The sequence below is a fragment of the Leptonychotes weddellii genome, chromosome 7 (assembly GCF_054177405.1).
Source record: "Leptonychotes weddellii isolate Sample4059 chromosome 7, ASM5417740v2, whole genome shotgun sequence".
NCBI lineage: Eukaryota > Metazoa > Chordata > Mammalia > Carnivora > Phocidae > Leptonychotes > Leptonychotes weddellii.
Window position 1 is genome coordinate 92,341,122 of NC_138375.1, and position 13,907 is coordinate 92,355,028.

Here is a 13,907-nt window from a genome sequence, read left to right on the forward strand (position 1 = left end):
TTTAATGTTAAGTTCATGTGATTTCATTTTTAAAGACCCAAGTTAACATTTAACTTAATGTTAAGTTCATATGATTCATTTTCTGTGTTGAGCAACCAGGTGTCCTTCTCTATTCCTATGTCCTAGAATCACCTCCCAGTGAAACTGCATGCATTTGAATCCTTCTCTGAGTCTCCTGGGGACCCCAAGCAAGAAACCTGGATTACTTATTTCCTGTGTTAAATCCTCTCTGTTTTAAGTCCTTTTGCGGTTTGTTTCCCTGGTTAGGCACCAAATGACACACCTGCACTCTGACCAGGACCCTCCATAGTCCACCTTTCGACCTTGTGGGGAGGGGAGAGGAGCCCTGCAAGGCCACTGTTTCTCAGCCCCAAAAGGAAGCCTGGAGCAAATTATGTAAATTGAGAACCTATTAAAGACAGCCAATCCCTATTATCACTATGTAAGATATCGTTAAATAGCTCTGCAAGGCTGATGGATGGCGTTAGAATCTAGCCTGCCTTGATTCTTTCACATATTGTTCGATGGTGATTTACTCTTCCAGAAGGCAAATCTTAATGCTTGTCTAACTCTTTTCTTTCTCATGATTAAATATGCCCATTCTAGTTCTCTGGTACATGGGGGGCACCTGCCAAAGCGGGGAGGTGCAAGGAGCCTTCCAGTGGTTTTGCTCAGTGCTGGATTACTCAGTGGGTGGGCAACTCATGAATTTATGGCGCCAAACAAAGAGTGCTAGAGGGGAATCTGTATGTGATTTCAAAACAAGCATTAGAGTAGTTATCATGAGAAAACCCCCCACAACTGCATTGTACTGCATTACGTTTGTTTTATGGCTTAGTACTGTTTGTTTTATACAACATCTGTGCATCCTGGTGCATGACCATCAGACAGATACACAGCGTGTGTGAATGATGCCCCCCTGGAGCTGTGTGGTGCATCTATGGGTTGGTCTCCATAGATTTCACCCTGGCCTTGGGTCTTTAATATACAGGGAGAGCAAAAATCAAGATAGAACCAGGGACTGCGTGGCAACCTGACCCTGGAGGAGGTCAAAGGAAGCAGAATCTGAAAAAGAAACCAAGGTGTCTGTTTTAAAAGAATGCCTCCAGTCAAAGGGAAGCAGATTTGGTGAGCCATGTCCGGGAAAATCACCTGCTTGGGGTGCTAGCTCAGGGAGAGGCTAAGGAGGAGAAGGGGCCCTTGGCTCACATGACTAATTGCGGGCAGAAGGAAGAGAAAAATAGCATGATTAACATGTTTCTCTCCTTTCCTCGATTAAGATGACAGAAGCAGGCAATCTGCTGTTTGTGCAGAAAGGCCACCAGGAAGGAGGGAAGAGAGCATCTGTTCTGAGAAACTGCTGTTTAAAAATGCAAGAAGTACACAAAGCAAAGGAGGAACTCTTCACAGGGCAGGCTACTGGCTTGGAAAACAGGAGGGAACGGGAGAGGCACCTGCTGAGAAAATCTCAGGCTGCCCTGAAACCCAGCAATGGGGCTCTGGGGACCGATGGACCCATGGAGCGCTGGCTTGTTTTTCCTTCAGGGCCGTGGCTCTTAGTGGCTGTCCCTGGCTCTGATGTCTAACTCAGGAACGCCCTTCCTAAGGAGAGAACACCACCCACCCCCACCTCTGTGGCCAGCTAGTCTCACCCTCAGTGACCAGGGCGGTGCATTTTTAGAACGAGTTACAACGTCCACCTCAATCCTCCGTTCTCTGCCCGAGGGGTGATGGTAATGATTTTTGACAAAAAAAAAAAAAAAAAAGAGTCTCCAATAGGATGAAGTCACTCTGAATCCCTCCAGTCGGAAAGGCCTGCAGATACCTAGATAAAGGAGGGACCTTATTCAAAGGGGCCAGGGAAAGGGCCTGTCAGCTGGACCAAACTGAGGCCCAGAAAGTGAAACTTGGCCTCTAAACCCTCCTTGTCTTGGGGGAATTAGTCAGGGGCAAAACAAGGTCCCCTTATCAGGCACCTCGGACTGCCTTTGATATTCAAATGAAAGGCTGTGGATCAGAATGGATGTAGGGGGACCGGAGGTTCTAGAGCTACTGTTCCAATGGTACGGTCGACCTCGGTTAACGTGTAAACCAGACTAGATTGTGAGCCTGCATGGACAGCGGCCATCTGTGCGTTTCCCCTGAGATGCGTTTGATGCTATTCTAGTAGTAAGGACTAAATAGTGATTTAAATTCATGAATACGTGGCCCTCAGGTCTTGCACCTCTCCCAGTTAAAGTCAACCAGCCTTGCAAATACAGAAAATTGAACAGTCTTCTTTCCCGAGTCTCAGAGGTCTTTTTCTCTCCCGTTCACCTGGTAGGAAGGATCATTTTCAAATCTATTTTCTCATAGTAAAGTGAGAGTAATACTAGGACCTTCTTTTAGGGATTTAAGGAGGTCAGGCATATAAAACAGCACAGCATGTAATGATTGTTGTTGTTGTTACATTATTTCTAAGAGGAAGCCTGTTTTCTCTAGGAATTCTGTGAGCAAGACGGGAGCCCTCTGGCCCTCCCCCTTTGAAAGAGAAGAAGGCAACACACACACGTGGCTGGTGCAGAAGGAACCCAGTGGTAGCCATACTGATATTCCATTGGCTCCTGGCAACCATTCCTCAGTGACTAAGCATTTGCATTCCATAGCCTGTCTACAAATCCAGTGGTATCCAGAGACACGTATCTTCCCTTCTCTTGGCACTGCGGCCAAGCGTGGCCAATTCCTTGAGAAAAATACTGCCCGCAGCCCTGCGTTGGGTTTGGATGGGCACTCCCACTTACTTTTCAGTCCAGACAACTTCTTCTCAGGTTCCAGGCTGGGGAGATTATTAGCAAGAGTAAAGGAAAGACGGGTTGGTATACCGGTGCTCTGTGAAGCCACAGAGCCCACAGACTGCCCCGAGCTTCATCCCATTCATGAAGTTCAAGAGGCAAGTGGTCAGCCAGGATAAATTTGGTTTTATGACCTGCCTTGCAAGAAAGGCCTCTGCTGAATTACATTTGAACACTGTGTCCCAGTCTATTAAAATCAAGGGTTAGTGTTATAATAGTCGCCTGAAGAATGTTTGTCTTCTGTTAAAACCCTTGCAGAACACATTATTATTTAAAGATTTTATTTATTTATTTTTGAGAGAGAGAGAATGAGAGAGAGCAGGAGCAGGGAGAGGAGCAGAGGGAGAAGGAAAAGGAGGGGGGAAAGAATCCCAAGCAGACTCCACGCGGGGCATGGAGCCCAACTTGGAGCTCAATCCCGTTACCCTGAGATCATGACCTGAGCCAAAACCAAGAGTTAGACGCTCAACTGACTGAGCTACCCAGGCACCCCAGAACACATTATTATTATTGCCATCATTGATGTCCTTAGTCCTAGCTCTTGTAACAATATCTTATGTTTGTAATGTATTCAGTGGAGGGCATCTCACTACAGATGAGTAAATGAGGTGATGAGGTGAAGTGTTCTGGGTGTCTGAACTCCCTATCTCACCACTGCTTCAGACCACACTGGCTAGCATCCTGTTCCATATATCATGAGCCACACAATAAAGTCCTCTAAGAGTCAGGGCCAGAAAAAAGCTTGAATTGTCTGTGTCCTTGTAGTAGAAAATGTTTTCTCTTGGCTTTGGCCTGCCAAGGACTTCAGAAGCAAATGGAAAAACCGACCACAACCATATCAGTGTAGGCTTTTGGAATTCAAACTTACCCATCTTTTTCTATTTCTTTTGATTTTCTGTTTCTATTTTAATGGTCTCATTGTGTGTGCCTTTTGTTTTATGCCATGGCAATGCTTTTGGAACATAAATGGACAATATAATTTAAGAAAGACAAATCAATCATCCATTGAAGTTTTACCCAGGAGGAAAAAGGGCCACAGAACTTTTCCTTAATTCCAGATGTTTTGTTGCTCTGCTCTCCAGGGAAAGATCTATTCAGAGTAGGGCTGCCAGATAAAATACAGGATGCACAGTTAAGTTTGAATTTTATATAAATAATGAATAATTTTTAGTATAAATATGTCCCCAAATTGCATACTAATTTCTTTTTTTTTTTTTTTAAGATTTTATTTATTTATTCATGAGAGACAGAGAGAGAGAGAAGCAAAGGGAGAAGCAGGGAGCCCGATGCGGAACTTGATCCCAGGACTCTGGGATCATGACCTGCGCTGAAGGCAGACGCTTAACCATCTGAGCCACCCAGGCACCCACTAATTTCTTATAATAAAAATTATTTGTTGTTCATCTGAAATTCAAATTTAACTAGATGTCCTGTATTTTATCAGCTAAATCTGGCAGCCCTAATTCAGAGTGATAAAGATCCTAGAAATGTAACTTTGCTTTTGCACTTAGGCATTAAGGATAAAGCTGCAAAATTAAAACAAGTTCATAGTAATAACTTATAACCCTGAAGCTGAGTTGGATATCTTCAAAGTCAGATTTTCAACAACTGGCCTTTGGAAACATTTAGGTTCACTGTCCATGCCCAGAGATGGCATGCACTCTTGAGGCTACATCTAACTTTTTGGTACCCCTGAAGACCAGGTGGACCTGCCTATGGTTTCCCAGGAGCTGTTGACCAGCACTTGACTGGGTCAGCCTCTTCACCTCTACCAATACAAGTTTTGGTTAGTTTTCCCAACCTCTGATTTGGAATTTTTAAACTGCAAATCTCACTCCTACCTCCATGTAGAAGAACCGAATTCTTTCTCTGTCTCGGTAAAAAATGTTTGCCAGTCACTTTGGGGATCACTACAGGTATTTTATAGGAGCTCCCAGAGTTCTCTTATGTCTCCTCTCCAGGCCCCTCACTGTGGTCTGTAGCCCTCATTCATATGAGGGGTGTCTGCCTCCTGCAACATGGTCAGTAAGCAAAGGAGCATGGCTGGTGGCTGCCTCCATGGCTGGGCCCCCAAGCCGGAGACCCCATGAGATGAGCTCACGGTCCCGCATTTTCTCTGGCCTCACCGCCCTGCTGTGCCCAGAGGGAAATGGAGAGGATCATCTTTCGGAACTCTGACCCACTGCTAACACAGGCCCAAAGCTGCCCTGCTTGGGCCTCCACAAGCCACACGGTGCTTCACACCAACAGCTCCTTCTGCCTCTTCCTCATGTCCTCTCCACTGGGCTTGAAGGACCCATCTCTTGGGGCCTGGCAGGCAACAGACATCTCATGTCTGCTTCCTTTGCCCCAGAAAGCAGAGCTCAAAGCTCCCTCCATATAACAGTAAAAGCCCTCGTGCAAATCAGCTTATGACATGGACTGGTCTTAAGCTTTTCCAATAGTTTGCTAGAATGTTTAAACTTAACTGAAATTCAATGGGGAGCAGACCTTAAAGCTCACACTGATCCTCTTGGCACAAACCATGCCTGACTGGGGGGTACCAGATGGCCTTAGAGAAGGTTGTGCTTGTGATCCTCATCATTTATATCCAGGTTTCAAGGACATTGGTACAAAAGGAGGACATCAGACTGCCTGTCAGATGTTATTTCCCCTTTCCCATGACGCTGCTCTTTGGGGGTCATGAAGTCCCAGATTTTTCAAGTTTCCCCCAACCAGCAGCCAACAACCAAAGCTGCCACAGGAGTGATCTTGTGTCCAGCGACAAAGTGTCCCACTGAGTCAGAATGTGTGCTCCCCAGTGAAGACAAAGACAACCGGGGGCTAAAATGAGGCCTTTACAGGGCACTCTGTAATGATCTCTTTTTCCTCCCATACTCTCCCCTCTTTCCTCTTGTACAGGTGCCAGATGATGGTGCTGTGGAACACCTGGAAATTCCATCTCCATGTGCCAGAGCTTCACATCTCAGCATGGGTGCTCTGGCCTGGCTTTGCCTTGCAGGTGTCCCTGAGTGTCTTTGCTCCATGTTAAATTCTGACCTAAAGGCCCTGAAAGGGATGCACATGATGCATTTGTCCTTCCTAAGGAAGGTGCCTCTCATTTTCTCAGTGTGGTTTACTCCAGTCAATCTGCAGCCTCAGTAATAATCCATATGCCCTAACAATGAGGTCAGAAGCCCCTTGAGAACATGTTCCCTCAAAAAGCAGATCCTGAATTAAGGATTTAGATGCAAGTAGTTTATTTAGAAAATGCTCCCAAGAAGCAGAGCGAGCGAGTGAGGAAGTGAGACAGGGAATGGAAGAGAGACAAGACAGGGAGGATTAACACCATTCCTGCTGTGGGTTCAAGAACTGGGCTCAGTTCTATTGGTGAGTCTTGGACAGTCTAAAAAGATCACAGCTCACATTGTCCCACCAAAGAGCAAGGAAGCTGAGGCACTATTCGCCCACTTTCTCCCCTCATGGGCAGAGGAATGCTCCTGAGCATGGACCAAGTATGCCATGGGCAGAGAACACCCTGAGGCATAGAGAAGCTGGAAGCCATTGGCCTGGATGGCACCTGTCAGCAGGTAACTTCCAGGACAGGTAGACTATAATTGGGGCACAAACACCCTCTGCTGCATGTGGCTTCCTCCTTTCTGCCTCCTTAGCACCTGGACAGTGCCTGGCCCTTCACAGATGCTCAGGAAATGGTAGTTGGAGGAACAGATGAATGAATATCACATGTGCACAAATATGTTTTAATGGTTCAGCAAATGCTACTCAGTTGTCAAAAACTATTTGGGACTTTTTGACCAACTCAAATGTCAATGACAGTGGTTAGCAGTGGGCATATCATGATATCTACTTTCAGAGGCACCTGGGTGGCTCAGTCGGTTAAGCGTCTGCCTTCGGCTCAGGTCATGATCTCAGGATCCTGGGATCGAGCCCTGCATCAGGCTCCCTGCTCTGTGGGGAGCCTGCTTCTCCCTCTCCTTTTCCCTTTTCCTCTGTCTGCCATTCCCCTGCTCGTGAGAGCTTTCTCTCTTTCCATCAAATAAATAAATAAAATCTTAAAAAAAAAGAGAGAGAGATCTGCTTTCAGTCTGAAGTCCTTGACAGGAGTAGATGGGAAGAATCACCAAGATCATCAAATACAAAACCAAGAAGGGGAGCCTCCCTGTATCACACTTTGGAAATCATCAAGTGTATATAAATAAGAGATATTATCACCTCTATTCCTGGATGTTTCTGGGGATAGGTGACTCAGCACCTAACTGGGCTGATGATCTCATTGTTATGTAGCTTTGCCAGTTAGACAAATCTTTTTATACTGAACCATAATTTCCTTCCTAATTGCTCATTGGTTTCTTCTACATCTACAGAAACCCAGTTTTGTATTTATGTATGTATGTATGTATGTATGTATGTATGTCCAACACATATAGCCCCATTGGCATAATTTCAAAACAAACAACAGAACCTATGTTAGGAATGGATAGACAGATTGCATGCCAAGAGTGAAACTATGGTTGAACTGTGAGATTTGGGGAGAGGCAGAAGGTGTGAATACATAGGGGAAAGGGGAAGTTTGAGACTCTGGTGAACAGTCAAGGTGCAGGAATGAGGTGTCAGGACCCAACCTGCCCGAGCTTCTCCTCTGGCTGCATCCTAGACCCTGCCTTCATCCGACAGTCACCTTCTCTGAATCCTAATCACCAGTCCCCTTTCTCCAGCTGTTTGATCTCTCGGAAGCCTTAAGCCTTTATTTACTACCATCACCTCTTGTGCGCCCACCCCTGCAAGGCCTCAGGGCACCATCCCTGCCTCTCTCCTATGCTGCCAGTAGCTCCGTCTTAAGTTCCGTCATGAGCCTGCGGTAAAGCTGCCCACGCTGCTCTCCTCACTCCCTCTCACCCACACCTATGCCTTCGACTACGACCCATGCTCTGACAACCCCCAAATCTAAATCTGTGCTTCAAACTTCCCTCTTCTCCGTGAGATGGGCCTACACATTTATAATTTCTAACTTACTATTTTTATCTAGATTCTCTGTTGGCCCCCACACTCAAAAGGTCCAACAATTCTTTCTCTCTTCCCACTCTCAACTTATTCATCATGCTGCACTTCCTATTTTGGAAAATGACACAACTATCCAAGCCTGAAACCTAGAGGTCCTTAGAGATTCCCTTTTCCACTCCATTGAGATCCAACTGATTGTATTTACCACATATCTCTTGCATCTGTCTTATCTTTTCCATGTCCCATCATTGCCATTATTTAGTCATTCAACAACTTCCAAAAGATCTCCCTGCTACCATTATCTGCCACCTTTTTCCCCTTCTAGCCCCACCCTCTATGTGGCCATCAGAGTCATCTTCCTAAGCTGCAAATGTTCTCAGGTCTTCTTTGACATGGCAATTACAGGTCTTCATCCACGGGACCTCCCCTACCTCTCCAGCTATTTGTGAACACCTAAGGATCAATATTTTATCCGTTGAAATCAACTGACTAAAAAATATTTCTTGAACACCTCTACATGCTTAAGATTGTGTTAGGTCTGGTGGATGACATAAAAGAAGTTTAGTACATGACCTTCAACTTCTAAGGGCTTTCAAAACTAACATATGGAAAGAATTACTACATAATTAAGTGCTTAATTGTGTGGTATAGACTCCAAAAGCAATATGAAGTGTATTTCCAGGTTTTCTAAGTTTCATAAAAATCAACCAATAGGTGTACACACATAAATTATGCATGTGTAGTTCCCTGATAAAAAGTTTATAATACAAATTTGCCTTGGTAACACTAGTCACTTAAACTGTGAAGGGGGAAGGAGGTCACCTCCGTTAGGCAACAAGTCTTCATTAGTTTGAGGGCTTACTTCACAAAACTACTTATTTTATTGCAATAATCATCCTATTCTCATTTCAGTAGGAAGGCAAATGGTCTGTGTAATTGAAACCAAAAATGGGCTATTGCTTACACTTCTTAGAGGGATATAAATCAGACAGAGTCAACATCAGGTCTAATAGGCAAGGTAAGGAAGAAAAACTGCTTATAACTGTGTTATGGATTGTATGTTTGTTTTCCCCCAAAATGCCTATGCTGCAGCCTAATCCTCAGTGTGATGGTATGTGGAGGTGTGGTAATTAGGTCATGAGGGTGGAGCCCACATTTATGGGATTAGTGTCCTTGTAAGAAGAGAGCATCTCAGGGGAGGACAGATCTACCGGCACCTTGATCCTGGACTTCCCAGTCTCCAGGACTGTGAGAAATAGATGTTTGTTATTTAGGCCACCCAGTCTATGGTATTTTTGTTACAGCACCCTGAAGTGATGAAGACAAACTCTTCAGCATAGCAACCTAAATCAATGTACTACCCAGCTTCAAAAGAAGGCAATCTAGCTCCAAGCAGAGAACCTCGCAAACAGATGGGCCCTCTCTGCAATCTAATAGTGGCCTAGCACTTTCATTATGAAGCCTGGGCAGGCTGGCCCATTATGATGTTCCCATGATGTCAAATTCCCATGCAGAACTCCACAGAGAGGCCATAAGCACCCAGATTTTCTGTCCTGAAAATAGATGGATGTGGCTTTGCAGAAACGAAACCAATTTAGATGAAACATGGTGCCCATTACTTTCCCTGTGAAAACTGTTCATCGGTGAGGTATCAGAAGTCCAGGGAAATTAAATCATCTCTTCTTGTTCTTGCTCATTAGCTTGTGTGGGTTTGAAACAAAGGAAACTGGTGCTAAAGGATTTAACTCATACTGGAGGGTTTTTCTGGAGTGGCCAGAGCTTTAGACTAGGAGCCAGGAAGCTTGAGCCCTGCTGCTGGCTCTGCTGTTAACCGACTATGTGTGCCTGCTAAGCCCCTTAACTTCTGGAGTCTCAGGCTCCTTATAAAGTCCTGCTGGCAATAAACACATTTTTTTAATGAAAACATCTCAGGAAGTTTGGGGCCCTAAAAAACGTAGGGTATCTGGGATTCCTACTGCAACCCTTTAAAGTGCCCCTGGGCTATTTATATCCAGGGCCATAATCCCTTCCTGACTTGCCTCTGTGCGGAGTTTACCATAATGTGAGCACCTGCTCACTTGTTCCATTGCCAAAATTAGGTTTTAAAAGGACCCATTGTATTAACACAGTGTCTTCAAGTTTTGGAAACACTTTCACAACACCATTTCATTCAGTCCTCACAATACCTCTGAAATAGGCAGAGCGAGTGTTATTCTTATTTCAGGGGTGAGGGAACTGAACTCTTGGTTCAGAATCCAGGAGCGCTTCACTTCCTTTGTCCTCTCCCAACTCCCCAGCCTCCCTCTGCTTTCCGAAGGCCCATATGTCAGTTTTTCTGGGCCTTCCGGGTTAGAGCCTAGAAACGGGTTGGTCTTCCCACCCGACCCTAAATACAAGTGTTCTCTCTTGCTCCTTTTAATTGGAGGTTTTCTATATAATTCTTTATATGGGAGGAAAAAAATAATCTCAGCCTTTCCCAAGCATATACTGCCTGCCTACTCTAGGCCAGATATTCTATATTCATCCTTCCTCCCTTCCTTTTAGTCTCCAGCACTACAAAAATAATTTATTCATTAAATATTCCTTGAGTTGCTACTTTTTGCAGGGCACCATTTAGATATTTAGTGGTGAAGATGGTGGGTACACGCAAGGTACTTGCACTTGGTGGGACAGCTATGTGAATTTGTAAGTGGTATGTCTGTTTTATGATTGTCCTGTGTTCCTCTCTATTTGCATTTTCAGTCTTAGGTTTTAAATGACACAAGGTTGGATCCTTGCATTGTGAACTCATCCCTCCTTGATATATGGAAAAGAGATATCTCAACTGGACGTTTTTACCTGCCTCAAAGATTTCCACTGATACCAAAAGTCAGGGGGCACCCGGGTGGCACAGTTGGTTGGGTGGCTGACTCTTGGTTTGGGCTGCGGTCCTCATTTCAGGGTCCTGGGACTGAGACCCGCATCGGGCTCTGCACTCAGTGCAGAGTCTGCTTGGGAATTCTCTCTCCCTCTACCCCTCCCCCTCCTCTCTCTCTCTCTCAAATAAATAAATCTTAAAAAAAAAAAGTCAGGACTGGTTGAAACATGAAAAGAAAACAGAAAGTTTTATCACACAAGAAACAGTTAAAGAAACAGTGGCAAAACCAAGATCATTTAAATTACTGAATGGTAAATACTGTTTGGTCATTATTTATAAGACTCCAGAGATGCTCCTACACCTAGCTGCTGGGTTAAGAGAAATTTTCTACTAAGAACCAGCTGCATTTACAAAAGCTCATTTGTGCATCTGCTACATGAAGCCTGTAGTGAAGTATAAGTTCAAGACCTTGCTTAATTCATTAGTCAGTAACTTACTGATTCTGAAAGCTACAGACCCTGTGCCTTGTCATCATTTTCATAAAGCATTCCTCAGGGTAGTGTTCACTGTAAAATATCGAGCTTATTAAGAGTTTTGGGGCCTCTGATTAACTTTCCCAGCAAAAGCTATGTTAAGTAAATTAGGTACCAAATAAATCTAATATGATTGTGGGAAGTCTTTAGCTAAATTAAGATGCTGACAGCTCACATAACAAGATGTGAAGCAATGGTAATTAAGAAAAACAATCACCTATGCTGCTGAGAGGACAGGTCTGACCCCCAGTGAAGTGACTCCCAAGGCATCTGTTTTCTAAAAGACAGATCTTGCTGTTTTGTTCTGCTGCAAAGGGGGGGGGGGGGATTGATTGGGCAAGAGATCTCTTTCTTTATTCCAATATTCACTACATACTCTAATACAGAGAATTATGTGTGGGGGAATAATCTTGTTTGAGGCAGAAGGGCAGATTAGCAGAATTACTCAAACTCTCTTACATCCCTCAGTATGGCGCTCACAACTCCCCGCTCCCTGCTTTCCTCTGTTGAAGAGGCAAGAGAACTAAGAACTTCACCACTTTAGGACTTCTTCACAGGTAGGAATGGCCAAGTGACCCAATTCTGGCCACTGAGATGTGAATGGCAGTCACTGGACACAGGTCCTGGGGAAGATTTTCAAAAGGGACAGATGTGACTGGCATGCCCATTCTGCCTTTTGTCCCCTTATCCTTCTCCCTTCGTCCTGTATGGAATGTGACCAAGATGCCCACCTGGAGGTACAGCAGCTGTGTTTGAAGGATGGCAGGACAGGTAGCCAAAGGGGGCCTGGGGTGTCTATTCCTTGGGTGCTTTCTCACTTGAGAGAAGAATTCCCATCAGTTTAAGCCATATTCAGCAGGATTTTTGTTGTTTGCAGTCAAATGTAAGATTAATTTTAGGATTTTTCAGCTCAGATAATTCCTCAGCAGAGGAATTTGTTTCATTTCATCAACAGGTTTAGTAGAAGTAAAACAACAACAGTCTTGCATCCTTTGTGGTAACGATTTACATTAGGAATTTTCAGGCAGTGACAGGAACTTCTTCAGCGCCAGACCCATGAATACAGACCCAGTGTGAGTGCTGTTCTCATCAGGCCCTTCAACCTCTCCATCTGGTGACAATCCTCTTCTTGGGCGATAACTCTCCATCAATTCCTGTGGACTTATTTAAGGAGCAGGATCATACCTTCCTACTGGCTTCTTGGAATGGTTCATCTGTGTTCAGTCTTTTGGGATCTAGCATTTAAACCTTTCCTGTTCTAAGGAAGGCTTGTATAAAAATAAGATGGGGGTTCTTGGGTTATATTGCTTTCACCCGCACCATACTTTGGTTCTTTCATATAATCCTGGAAAATGAAGCAATGACGACAAAGATAAGTTCAGACCTAAGTGAGAGGAGCAAAGGGAGAATGCGAGGTTGATAAACCTAACTCCTGTGGAATTTGATCTCCTAGGTCACAATCTGTTTGCCATGCCATTCCACACATACTCTGGACACTACTTGAGCAGTCAAGTATGAAGACAACAGTGGTCAGCTGGTGAAGTGAATTGTAGTATCTCCACATACTTCCTCTTTGTATTATGTGTCTACACAGAAAACTGATTCAGAGTCAACTTTTCTCTCTGCCAAGAACCTAGTTGTATACATTTCAGATTTCTTATACTTAATTATGGGGCATACTGGGGATTTGGTTTTATTTCTTCTTGAGATATGATTTGTTTCATTTCATCAACAAATATTTATTTGAATGCTGTATTGGTTGTCTATTACTACATAACACAGTGCCCCAAAATGTAGTAGCCCAAAACAAAAATAAACATTTATTATTTCACACAGTGTTTGAGAGTCAGGAATTCAGGAGCCATTTAGCTTGGTGATTCCGGCATTCAGGAGCCATTTACCTTGGCGATTCTGGCTGTGGTCAAGATGTCAGTAGGGCTGCAGTCATCTGAAGGCTGGACTGAGGCAGGAGGATCCACGTCCAGTACTGCTCACTGACACAGCTATTGGTAAGAGGCCTTACTACTTCATGGACTGTTCCTAAGAGGCCTCAATAGTCAGCGCTGTTCCTTCCCAGAATGATTCTCAATGGCCCCTGGCTCCACCCTCAGAGTCATCTTTCCTGTTCCATCATAGGTAACCTGTGCGGGCAGCTGCATAGTTTTCTCAGCTTGTTTCTTCCTGCAGAAGTTTGGGGATGTAGAGGCCACTTTTCCTTTTGTACTGTCTCTGCCCTTTATAATACAAGTTGGCCATATTTGGGGCAATACAATGTGTGGGTCTGACAAAACTTTGTGGGTCTGTACTCTTATTGGGGTTCACTCCATTAGGTAAAAGTCATATCCACAAATTGTTCTAAGGTAAGCCCCCCTCTTCCTGAGCTTCTCTGGGCCTGCTAGGGGACACCATCCTCAGACTTCTTTGAAGCCCTACTTTTGAATGAATAATTCTTGAAGCACAACCTTGGATCTTTCTGGACCTTAATGAAGGATTTTATAGTCAATTCCTTGGCTTCATCTTTAGATCATGTTTTTCTGAGATTACTCAGAGAGTTTGCCAGAAGGGCAAACTGAGAAACTTTAAATATAATACTTCAGGGGTCATTTTGTTTATCAGCCCTTCCTTTAGCTCTTTTCTCCCCTCTTACATTTTACTCTAAGCAGCAAGAAGAAACCAGGTGGCATC